The sequence below is a fragment of the Passer domesticus genome, chromosome 6 (genome assembly GCF_036417665.1).
Source record: "Passer domesticus isolate bPasDom1 chromosome 6, bPasDom1.hap1, whole genome shotgun sequence".
In the NCBI taxonomy this organism is placed as follows: domain Eukaryota; kingdom Metazoa; phylum Chordata; class Aves; order Passeriformes; family Passeridae; genus Passer; species Passer domesticus.
The window spans coordinates 69,858,978-69,871,759 of record NC_087479.1 but is presented as its reverse complement, the minus strand read 5'-3'; the positions used below and the strand labels follow the sequence as shown (position 1 = coordinate 69,871,759).

The 12,782-nt window shown below is 50.4% G+C and overlaps 1 long non-coding RNA gene across 1 annotated transcript; it reads right to left on the bottom strand.

The window, feature by feature from the left end:
* Nucleotides 1-2,765: 2,765 nt before the first annotated feature.
* On the bottom strand, nucleotides 2,766-6,569 carry LOC135302207 (uncharacterized). Its single transcript, XR_010363908.1, has 3 exons — nucleotides 6,422-6,569; nucleotides 3,433-3,565; nucleotides 2,766-3,155 (listed from the first exon to the last, which is right to left on the bottom strand). It is a non-coding gene; the product is annotated as an uncharacterized LOC135302207 (long non-coding RNA).
* Nucleotides 6,570-12,782: the final 6,213 nt, after the last annotated feature.

Here is a 12,782-nt window from a genome sequence, read left to right as displayed (position 1 = left end):
CCAAGCCATGGTCCTTCTGGATAAGAAAGCAAGGGCAATGGTATTTGCAGCCAAAAGCCAACAAAGCCTGGGAAAAGCATCCTGTGGAGATCCAGGCCTCCAGCTGTTACTAGAAATCAGCAGAGTTCCAGCCAACTGGTTCTGTATCACTAAGTGCAATCTCTTTGCCTGGATCAGAGCCTTGCTCAACTGAAAAAGCAGAAAGATCAGCAAGGGTGATCCCAAAGGCCCACAGCAGTGTTGCTATTTTGCTCATCTTGTTTAAGTTTGCAACTAAATGTTGAGCTGATGGGGGGGGGGGGGGTGGTAAGAAAAGAAAAGAGGTTTATGACAGGGCCATGACATTCCACAAGAGGAATCACTGGTGTGCCTGGTGTGCATTTCCTGGACCTGTCTCAATTCCATTAAAGAATCGTAGCCCTGATTTAAAACAGACAGGTAGGAAACGACCTTTGAGAGCCAGAGGCTAAAATGGCTTGTGGATTTTTTTTAAGAATGAGGACATAAAAATTACCAACTGCAATAAATAAAGAGTTAAAAAAGAAGTATTTTGTTATATGAATAGTTAGAAACACAAAAATGTGGAAATGGGAATGCATGTTTTCATAAAAATAATGAAATTATAGACAAAAAACACAGAGCTGTTGACATTTATCTCTCCTCCTGTGGCATCTTGAGTGCTCTAACCACATCTCCAAAAGACCTAGAAACAAAAGAGAAGCAGTGAAATGAGAAGCTGTTTAGCTCTTGGAGTGAAAGCCAGCCCACACAGGAGATGTCTCCTGCAAATGCCCAGAACCTGCAGGATGCAGGAGGGCTCTGCCAGAAGGCAGATGATGCATTTTCCTCTCAAGTGCATGGGCACTGCGCCTGTTCCTGAAGCATTGCGGTTCACTGCCTCAGCTCCTAAAGGGAGTTTATTCTTTCATCTTGGGTTTCAGTTTCTAAACTGTGTGGTTCCTATCCTAACCACAGATTATTTCCTTCAGCAAACCATGGGAAAGAAATGTTCCTGAGAACTGTTATCTGACAGCTTTGATAAGGGGATTGCTCTTTCAGGCAAGCAAGATTCTTCTTTTTTCATTAGTGTGTCAATATGATTTTGAGACATACAAAAATGCTAAAGAAATCAACACAGAGCTGTCCCACACTTGAGAGACAAGGAGATCTTCCAGGTCCTGCTCCTTGATGCAGGCAAGACCTCGGCAGCATGAAGATGTCTCTGACAAAGCACTCTGAGCACACTCCCAAATTCTGAGCAGCACTGAGAGATGGGACAATCTATCCCCAGTGTGTGAAGATGTTTCCAGCTGGCCTGACTTCATGCTGGATAGACATTTCCACCAGAAAAACTCCTGGCCCATGGTTGTGTAGGAGTAACTGCGTTTGGACTCACCCTCTGCCAATACGTCCCCTTTCCGTGTATTTAATCACAGGGTTTTCCATGGTCACCATTCTCCCTGAGGGAAACAAAATGCAAGATGCTCACTTTTAAGCAGAGATCCGAGCTTCCAGGAGATACAAAAGGCAGCCCCACTGTCTGGGGCTCTGAGCCCTTTGTGGTCAGCTGGGTAACAATAGTAACAACCACAATAGCAAAAACAAACCAAAAGAAAACAAACAAACAAACCCCACAAAAATAAGCAAAACAAAACAACAACCCTTCCCCCCAACCAAAATGACAAAAATAAATCCCCAGCCAAAAAGACAAAACTCCAAAACCAGTCAACTTCTGTGAGGTTTGTTTGCTCTGATGACTAGTTGGGAGTCAGGAATCTAAGGATCAGGAATCTAAGGAGAATTTAGGAAGCTAAAAACTGTGTTCAGTTTGGCCACTAGCACACAGGACTTGTCCAGATGATTTGCTAGCTCACAGCCTTCATCTGGTTCAAGAACAATCTGTGCTTCAGCCTTTAGCAGAGAGGGAAGCTCAGGCAAAGCCAAGCCAGTCCAAGCTGCCCTCAGAAGCAGCAGGAACACCCAGAGCGCTCCCTCGCTGCCTTGGAGCGCAGCACTTCCTCTGGGGAGTCCTGAATGTCCCCAGTGGGACACCAGACTCAGGAGGAGCATTTGGTACAGCTGTGCTGACACCTGCACAAAGTACACTGTCCCTCAGACAAGAAATACGCCAGACTTACCCAGTATCTCCAGGTACTTCTCAGTCTCCGGTTTCGGAGCATCCATGCTGATGTCAGACCTGGAGATGAACAAACTGCCCCAGCTCGAATTCCCAGGCTCAACAGAATAGATTCCCCCAGGTAATGCTGCTGCAGCAGGTTTAGTGCCAGAGCCCATGTAGGTGTGCTGAACCTGTTGCACTTCTGGTGGGGACAGTTCCTGTGCTTCACACCAACCTTGGGGCCCTTCATTGCCAGTTGTTTTCTGGAAGTCTTTGTGGTCTGCCAGGTGAGATGTCAACACTTGCACCTCAAGTCAGAGAACAAAGCAATCAGAGACAACAGCTTGTCCCTATCAGCCAAGAGTCATTGACTGTGAGCAACGGGAAAGAACAGATTTACAAGGGATACAGACAGCTTGTTTCAGTCCTCCTCTGGGTCACCATGTTCCCCTGTAAAGAAACAGAGAGAGCAGCAACAGGCCAGCAGGAATCAATTTGGATGATTGCTGGCCAAAAAGCCAAAGAGCAAGTCCCACGGTCCAGGGCAGCACTTGAGGTCCAGCACAGCAGGAAATGTCCTTCAGAGTAACTGTGATCCACACTAGAGCAGGATGGCACTCAGAGGCATGGCCCCACTCCCGGCTGCTCTGCACTGAAAGGCAAGAAGGGCAGAAGGCACCAGTTTGGTGACTGCAGTGGCTGTCCCTCCTTCACTCGCTTTTGTAGAACCTTCTTTCTCTCTGATGATTTTCATTTCTTCTTCCAGCCTCTTCTCCCTTGCCTTGTTCCTAGCCTCAGATTCCTGCAGCTCTGCCTGCACATCTTCCTCGATGGTTTGTAAACAACAATGGAGAGGAAGTTTCATGAGTGGAGTGGCTGCCATTCTTTCTCTCACCTGGTTTTGTTGGTCGCCCCTGTGCTGATGGAGATTCATCTCCTCTTGAATTCTTCTCATGTCTTCCTTGTTCTTTCTCTTCACTACCATGATGGCACTCTGGGCTTCAGGCAGCTCTGCTTGTGGCTCTGCCTTGATGTCCTGTGCACACAAATGCAGAGCAAGTGACTGGGAGCTGCCATCAGGCTCAGCTTTTTCCTCTTGCAGCCTCAAAATCACATCTATTCAGCCACTTCTTTCTGCTTCCCTACCCACCTCTGCTTCCACTGCAAACCTCCTGTCCCAGTACTGATCTCTGCAGATTCCAAGGCTCTGTGCTTTCAGTGCCTGTGGGACTCCTGGCCTCCTCAGTCCCAAGAGCTCCATTTTATGCCCCTCTTCCTGCCCTTCCCTCTGTCACCTGGCCAGTCAGGCTTACCTGGTCATTTCCTGTGGCTCTTCCACCTGCTGCCTGAGCTGCTCTTCCTGCTCTCGGGCTGGGAACAGCTCTCCCTGAGTCTGGCATGGCATCTCTGATAAGCAGTCTGCTCCTGCTCTTTCTCTAGAAAGACCTGCACAGAAAGCAAGAAAGGATGGGTTTCAACTTGCCGTACGATGTTTGTGGGCCAAGACTCAAAGGCTGATGGGCTCACACATTCCCAAGGCACTGTGCTGCTGCTCTCCTGGGTCATTCCCTGCCCGTGGGGAGGCACAGATTCCAAAGTGACCCTGGCACTACAATCAGGGGCCATCTGGCACTGAAGCTCCAACAGCCTGTCAGGCAGCTGACAGAGAAGGTGTGGCATTCCTCAAGGCTCTGGTGAGGGCCTCCTTCTGCTCCTGCCATGTCCTCTTTGTCTTTCAGTAGTGACTGACACCCAGCCCTGTCCCACAGCTCCATCCTGGCTCTGCAGGTGGCTTCCTGGCTGAGCTCACTCCTTGTGAGAGACACTTCTGCAGTTCACGTTCTCCTCAGGCCTGCACCAGCATTCCTGCCTTCCTGACGTCTACACTATTGTTAGAAATCCTCGTCATTCAGGAGATAGGGATGGGTGCAAAGATACTTTGATGTATGTCACAGAGCCTCTACAGCCGCCTCAGTATATGGAAGAGGACCAAGGTGTTTTTTCTCCCTCTTTTGTCAGCTGAGAATTCTGACCAGCAGTAACAGAGACTCTCATAAGGCCCAATTAACGAATGCACTTACACACCCCTGGGGATGCTAGTGAAGGAAACCGTGTGTCATGTAATACATGTATGACCAGAGTCACCAAACAGCACCTAACCATGGAATTGTTCCACCTCTCTAGGACAAGCAGAAATTTAAAGAATTAAGTGGGGACTTCAGGGCAGAAGAGGGCGGAGGAGGAAAACAGCTTTGAGGGGAAAAAACACATATCTGGAGGGGGAAACATCTCTGCCTGCTCAGAACTGGTACACAGAACGTGTCTCTAATCCTCTCCTGAAAGGGATGCTTTAGGTGAGGTTTGCACCTCCAACATCCTTGGGCCAGAGATGGGAAGATTCAATTATGTAAAAGTTACATAGATAGATAGACAGACAGACAGGTAGATCTCACTACTATAATCTGTCTTTACTGTCCTCTCTCACATCAAAACTTGGTAGGCAGTGCCCCCACTCAGCAGCAATCCTGAGATTGCTGTCCTGCTGCTTCAATAAACCACACTCTTGGGGAATCTGGAGCTTGTAGGTACTTATGGAAAACGATCTGACCCAGAGCATTGCACTGAGAACTGCACTCTTTCTGTATCTGTGCTTGAGCAAGTTCTTCTCTTGGACTCAACCACAGTGACACTGCTGAAGTGGCTGTAATCAGAAATGCTGCCCAGCCCTTCCCAGCACCTTTGATCTGTGAGGACCAGTTGGAATGAAAGGCCAATGATATCCTGCTCAATTCCCAAACACAAAACAAATTGATTCCCTGGGCTGCAAAAAGCCACAGGCATTGATAACCTGAAAGTGATCTCAAATGCCATACTGGCTGGCCTAGAAATACACAGTTTCATCTGTACCAAGGTGCTAGCACTGAATGATGTCTTGTCATGCAAAACTATTTCATCCTACAGCAGTGACACCTTAGAAATTAAAAGTCTAGCAGAACCAGTACCAGTCCTGTAAAAGGGAAGAAAATAATGAGGAAAAGCAGCATGGATGGGAAAAAAAGAAAATGAAGAAGTCTCATTCTCCAAGCAAAGAAAAAATAGCAGTTAAAAAAAAGGGGGGGGGGGGAAGTAACTACAAAAAGTGGCTAAAATAGTTCAGTGGAGAGAGTAGAAGCTGAAGGTCCCCTCACGAGCCACCCGTTGTCCAGGCTAAAGCTCCCTCAGCACCTCGTCACTGGGCTTGTGCTCCACACCCTTGCCCAGCTCCCATGTCCTTCTGTGCACCCGCTCCAGCCCCTCAGTGACGTTCTGCTTCACAGGGCCCACAACTGCATACAGCACTCACTGCAGCTGTGGCCGCAGCGCTGCCCAGCACAGGCCGACACTCAGTGCCCTGCTCCTGCTGCCACTCTGCTGCTGACACAGCCCACCCTGCCCTTGGCCTTCTTGGCCACCAGGCCACCCGCTGCCTCACGTTCAGCTGCTCTGGACCGGCAGCACCCCTGGCTCCTTTTGGCCCACGCAGCTCGCCAGCCACAAAGTTGCCCATCTGACTTCAAATACTGCATCCTCCATTTCAACACGTCCCTCCTGTGCAGAGCAACACAAGACAGCACTCAAGGACTTGCAGCTTCACCCCCACTCCAGGCTCTAAGGCACTTTCCAAAGCTGCAGACTTCAGAGCGAAACAGAGCCACAGAAACTCGCCGCCTCTGCCTTTTGCCTGACAAGAAGGCTTCGCAACTGCGCAGTTCCTTTCCTTGGCCACACGGGACAGAAATGGCCCCCCACAGCTTCAGGGACAGCACAGTCATCTCCTTGCAGCTTATCAAAAGCCAAAAGTCAGCTGGGCCAAAAGAGTCTGTACGAGTGAAGAACTCCTCAGGAATACTTCAGAACACTTCCACAAGCCAACCACACTTTTCCACGATGGAAAAACCAACATAGCCCTGGGACCTCCAGCACTGCCATGTGTGCCCTTGGCCAAAGCACTGCAGAAGCCCAGAGACAGAGCTTCACGGAGTCAGGCAGCCAAAGGGTCATCCAGACCACCCAGCTCTTCGGTGCCTCAGCATGACAGGTCAAAGGCCAATTTCCAGCTGTCACTGCCTGCAGCAAATGGCTACATCCTGCAGGACTCCAGCACTCGGCATCCTTGGCCAGCAACAGCAAGTGCTGGCTGCTCAGAAACTTGCACCTCTGCCTTGCACTAAAGACAGCAGCCCCCACACCTGGCACTTAGTCTCTTGGAATGATCGGGCTGTGCTGTGAGCACAGCTGGACGCATGTGGTTGTCCTGCTCACTTTGCTCCTCTTTGGCTTCTTCTCCAGGAGCAGAGGGAGCCAGGGGAGAGACGGCTGTTGCTTTTGTTGTCTGTGGCAAGAGAGAAGCATGAGGGTCAGGCTGTTACCTATCATTTCTAACCTCATTTCTCCTCGCATCTACAACCAGAACTTCTAAGGAGAACTCATCAACTGTGTCACAATGGCCCCTTGGTTCCATTACACTCCAAAGCATCATAATGGTCTCCACAGTTCTATGAGGCCCCTTGGTGTCACAATGGACCCTCTGTAGATGGGGCCTCACAGTGTCACGATGGTCCCTACCTTCCATGGAGCCACACAGCTTTAGTATGGTCCCCCTGTTCCATGAGGCGAGCGAAATATCACAGTGCTCTCCATGATTTCATGAAGCCCCACAGTGTCACAATGGTCCCTTGGTCTCACAGGGCCCCACAGTGTCACAATTGTCCCTTGGTCTCACAAAGCCCCATTGTGTCACAATTGTCCCTTGGTGTCACAGGGCCTCACGGTGTCACAATGGTCCATGCATTCCATGAGCCCTGTGCTGCTGCATTCCCCCCTCCCCTTCTCAGGCTGCCCTGCCAGCTGAGAAATGCTCCTTGGGCCTCGGCCTTGGCCAACAGCCCCTGGGCTCAGCTCCTCTGTGTAGGAATCCATAAAATCAGAGGGTTTTGGGAAAGCTGCAAAAGGCAAGCTTCAGAGACAGCAGAACTCTGATTAGAGCTAAGCAGTAGCCATAAGATAGGTCAGCAGAAAATAATGTAAGAAGTACAAAATAAGCACAAATAGAACAATGGTCTGTATATTAACGCTAGGCTAAAATAACTCCCTAAGCTCCAGAAAAGTATATCTAGTGAGATATTAGGAAGTTCTAAGCTTAATAATGGAGCTCTGTGCTTTGTATTTTAAGGCTTACAAGCAGGTATTGTATTTGAAATAAGCAAGCATTCTTTATGTTATGCTGCAAGCTGAGAAATGCTCCCTGGGCCTCGGCCTTGGCCAACAGCCCCTGGGCTCAGCTCCTCTGCAGCTCAGCACAAACACTGTCTGCTCCAGGCACTGCTGCTGCCCAACCAGCTCCTGGTTGCTGTAGGAGCAGCCCTGGGAACTGGTTTTGTTCCATCAGTGGCACAACATGCCTGTTCTCACACTGCCAAAGAAAGCTGTTGATGCCAAGTGCGGCCAGGAGGAACCATTGCTGTGACTGCAGCCCCTCTCTTGGGGCCCTACAAACAGCGCTGCAAAAGGAGCCCCTTGGAGCTCTCCTGGGCCAGCGACTCCCTCTGAGTGGGGCGTCTCCGAGCTGGGAACTCTCCCATTTGCTGCACTCGGGGATCCTGAACAACGAGGGAGCCTGGGCCGATCCCCCCACTCCTCCAGGCTCAACCCTTCACCCGCTGGGGAGATGCCAAAGCATCCACAGGGAGCATTTCCTGCCCTCAGGGGAATTTGTCACAGGTGCCTTGCACTGACTCTTTGTGTCTGTGTGCACACAGGAGTGCCTGTGCTGGGGAAATGTGGCAGAAATGCTGCTCTCAGAGGGGTTGGAGTGCCTTGGATAGCTGAGTCAGTCAGGCCTGTAAGTAAGGTTAAGTCAAGAGGTCTAAGCTGATTTAAATGCTTCTAAAAGTTGTCCTTTGGCTAAGTTATTACATTTAATATAAGTTATAAGCTAAGTTAAATATTGTTAGTGTTATTCCTCTTTTAAGTTGATAAGTCATCGGTTTTATGTGAGGCTAAATGCAATTAAGTCGGGTTGTTTTGTTAAATTGTGGAGTTGAAGGTATCAGTTAAGGTTAAGGTATACATTAAATCCTGTTCAGTTTGAGCTCTGTTCAGCTTTTATCCCATTATTCCTTTTAGCCTTGCCCTCACTGTCCTTGTGTCACACACATACGCACTGCGGTGCCAGGGGCGGGGGGACCCAGGGGGACAGGGGACCGCGCTGTGCATGAGCAGCATTGGACTGCTCTGGGGGAACTGTGAGGGGGGCTGGGGCAGAGTGAACTCCCCAGGGACCTCACACAGCCCCTGTGATGTTACACAGCCAACAGTGATGTCACAGAGTCCCTGTGATGCCACACATCCCCCTAATGATGCCATACAGCCTCCCTGTGATGTCACAGCCCACTCTGGGATGTCACACACCATCTTTGTGATATCACAGTGCCAACACTGAGATGTCACCCTTTGATGTCATACAGCTGTGCTGTGATGCCTCAGAAGACTGTGTCACAGCCTGCTCCAGGATGTTTCACAGCCACCTAGTGATGTCACAACCCACTCTCTGATGCCACAGAGCCACCCTCTATGATGGCAGGATCTACTCTATAGCATCACACCCTAATCTGTTATGTCACAGACAGCCGTGTGATGTCACAACCCACTCAGTGATGTCACAAACCCCTCTCTGTGATGTCATACTGCCACTCTTTAATATCACAACAGACTTTGACCTCACAACCTGCTCTATGATGTCATACAGCCATGCCATGATGTCACAGCCTGCTATGTGATGTCACACAGAATCCCCTCTGTGATGCTGTTGTTACTCAATGACCTCACACAAGAAACTCTGTGATGTCATAGCCCAACCTGTGACCTCACACAGCCCACTCTGTGCTGTCACACAGCCCCTTGCTGACATCACAGCTGCTCTGTGCCTCCATGACACAGCCACAGAGGTGCCGCTGTGACACAGCCCCCTCTGGGACATCCCCCAGCCCCTGCCAGTGCTGAGCCCCTGTCAGCTCTGTCTGTGCCCTGCTCATGTCCCTGAGCTGCCCTGGCAGTGCCCCAGCCCTGCTGGGCTGTGCACAGGAGCTGCTCTTGGCCAGAGCTGTCTCTCTGCAGCGCTGCCCTTGCCAGGAGCTGCCTCTGGGCCAGGAGCCCGGCCCAGCTCAGCAGCACAGACACAGCACAAGGACTTGAATGACCCTCTGGGGCTTTGGTGCTCTTTGCATCAGACTCAGTCCCTCAGAGTGCGCTCAAAAACCTGTCAACATCTCAAAGTCAGATTGAAACACAGAAGTTTTCTTGAAGGGTTAATGGTTCCTATTGAAGGACATGACTGAGAAACTGTTTGCAGGTTCCAGGTAGAGCAGAACACTGGAGGCAGTGATGAACTGATGACAGCTGGGGACAAGCAAGGCAAATGTGTTTCTGGTGCTAAGCAAACCTGAATACTTCTAAGGAATGCAAAGGGCCAAGGCCTGAGCCCTAGCTCCTGGCAAGGCAGATCCTGTCCCTCTCTCCTTGCTCAGGGCTCTTGCCGGGATGGGCACTGGGATGTGGGGATGTGCAATGCCAAGGACAGCACCATGGGGCAGCCCCTGCCAGGCTGCTGAGCAGGGACAAGGAGGCAATGAGACCCCAGGCCTGCAAGGGTCACTTGTCTCCTGCTCCTGGCTCAGGCCCAGGGCCAGCAGCCATGGCCAAAGTGCTGCCCAAGTTGGCTCTGTCAGGGCCTTGCAGCTGCTGCCCATCCCTGTGCCCTGTGCAGCCCAGGCTGTCCTACGGTGTCCCTGCCCTGTGCCTCTGTCCCTGCAGGCTGTCGTCATCCCTGGCTGCCCCACCTGGCTGGCCCCTTCCTTTGCTGACAGCTCTGCCTCCTGCCTGCCTCTGCCTGCCCACACAAAGCCTTGGGCTGCTGCAGGCTCCTTCTGCACCATAGCCCTGCCCTGGGGGAGGAAATTCCTTTCTCTTCATGTCTGGGCCTCCCCAGCTGCCCTTGTGTTGTGTTGCACTGCAGTAAGCAGCAAAACGACTCCCCCAGACCCCAGAGTCTCAGACCTCAGGCAGGTATCGATGACCAACAGGGAAAGGAAGGCAACAGGATGGGTCTTGGTTTAGCAAAGCCCAGGATCCTTTATTGTGCCAGGTACCAAGACAAGAAATGAAGGGGGAGAGGGGGTGGTGGCTTGTCATGGGTTTTATATGACAGGGTAGGGGTGGAGTTTAGGGTCGGGGTCCAATAGCAGAAGGAGCAGGGGACTGCAAAGGAGTGGATCGGGGAGGACAACCAATGGAAAAATCTATGGCGGGGACTTTGCAGTAGAGTTTGGACCAATGAGAATACAGAAAAGGAAGAACGTTCTGCGGCCATTTTTTATTTGACCAGATGGGGTGGAGTGTCTTTTCCTGGGCTTGTAGAGGAACACCCCACATGGTGGAGGGGCGGAATCCTCTTTAAATAACGCCCCTCACCCGATGCTCTCTGTCTGGGTAGAATGCCTGCTTCCTGGGGCAGGGGAACTCCACACCCTTGGTGCCATTATTTCTTTCTCTGGGTGTTTTATGCAATGAAGAAAAACTCCAGCCTCTCTGAAACCACCCTTCAATCTCTCTTGGGCTGCTCCTGTTCTGTCCTCAGTCTCCACACCACTGAGACAAGAGCCACCACCTTCTACCTGCTGGTTATGCGATGAGGCATCCAAACCCCATCTTGGGAGATTTTTGGTTACTTTCCAAGGTCTGTGAAAATGGAAAAATAGTGGTCAACGTTATTTTGTCCCACATCTGGCAGTAACAGAACAAGAGTCAATATCGCTCAACTGAATGAGGGTGGATTTACATTAGTTAGAAGGAGAAATATTTTACAATGATGAGAGTGGCAGAAAACTGCAACTGTTTTTCCAGAGAATTGCATTCCCCATTGAAATAAATGGGCAGGAGATCTTTCTCCTTTTTTAATGCCTTTATTAAGGAGAATCAGCTCAGGTGGGGAGAAATCGATGGGTTGCGCCCACACCACCGTTGCTCCCAGGCGTGGCACGAAGAAGGAGGATGATGCAGCTTTGTCCGCTGGTCTGCAGACAGAACTGGAGACTCTGTCCTCACGGGAGAGTCGTGGAGTCCTTAGCTTGTTTGTTTAACACTCTGGGATGTCTTCTTAATCAGTATCTTTTCAGGTTAGGGTGAGAAACAAAAAGGTCCAAGCAGGTACGGGACTATGCTCCCATCCTTAGACGTCACTTAAGTCACTTGTTGGCTCGTGATTTTAGGGGTTTTTCTTGTAAAAACTGTAAAACTGTAAAAACACCCAGGGTGCAATGCATTTCTCATTTGCATGTTGTCTCTGGTGTCACTGCCCATTCTCTTTACCCTGGAGGGTTTCCCTTGGTATCTTTTTGGCAAACGGCCAGCATCAGAGGAACAATAGTTAATCACCGGCCATTAACAGGTAATTAAGAACTTTTTCTTTGGCAGCACACCCAAAGAAGTCTGACCGGTTTGACTTTTTTTTTTTAACTCTGAAACTTAAAAAAAAATTCTATTCATAACACCCATCACAGTAATTGTCCAAGAGCAGGAGCTTTGTGCAACCTGACCCAGTGAAATCCTCTCATCCCCAAGGACAGAATTCCTGTTGTGTGGGTTCTCTGATGTGCTGGGTGCCCTTACAACGCTTCTGGCCAGAATGTCTGCTGAGGGCAGCCAAGCTGCTGCAGGGGCAGTGACCTCACAGCCATCACCATGGCAGCCCTGTCCCCTGGGCCTGGCTCTCCCCTTTCCTCTGCCCTTGCCTTGTCTCTGCTGGCATGAAGAGTTTTGTCATTCATATCTTGTCCCCAAGGTGCTGGGGCCAATGGCTTCCCAGGCAGGCTCCTGGAGCAGAAGTGGCTTTTCAGAGCCCAGGCAGAAATGAGCCCTGAGGCAGCAGCTCGGCAGTGCTGGCCACCAGGCCGGGCTGCCAAGGGAGGCTTCTGGCCATGCCCTGCAAGCAGCTGCTGCTGCCAAGGTGCCTTTGGTGCCTCAGGCTCTGCCTGGCACAGCTCCCAGCATGGCACTCTGCCCTTGTGCCTGAGCCCTTCCCTGTGCTGGGGCTGACCTGGGGCTTTTCCTGCAGCGGGACCTGCCCTGCTGATGGCACAGGAAAGGCAGTTCCTGCTGGAGCAGGAGGCTCTGCCTGCAATGAGCTCCAACCACTCCAGCAAGGCTCTGTTGATATCAGAATTGCTTCCTAGATCACTATATTCTAATTATTCTAATAATTGTTATAGCTCCTATACTGTGGAGTAAATAACTCTCTTTTTTAAAATTTAATCTGTGGTGTGAACAAACCATTCTGTCTAATCATGATCAGAATCAATCAGAGCTGTATTTATATAAATTTATCTAGTATTCCATGGATAATCCTGTGGGACAAATTGCATTAAGGTTCAATTCTACCTGTCCAATCTTTTACACCTTTGACAAAGTCTGGGGCTGGGATTGGATCCAGCCACTCCCACTCTCCTGTACTAAAATAAATTTTGGAAGTTTAGGGGCCGTGCAGGGGTTTGAGGATCCACGGTGGCAGTTGGGTGTCATTTCTCCACCTCATGACTCAGCAGGAGTTTCTTCAATAAAGAACTAAAGC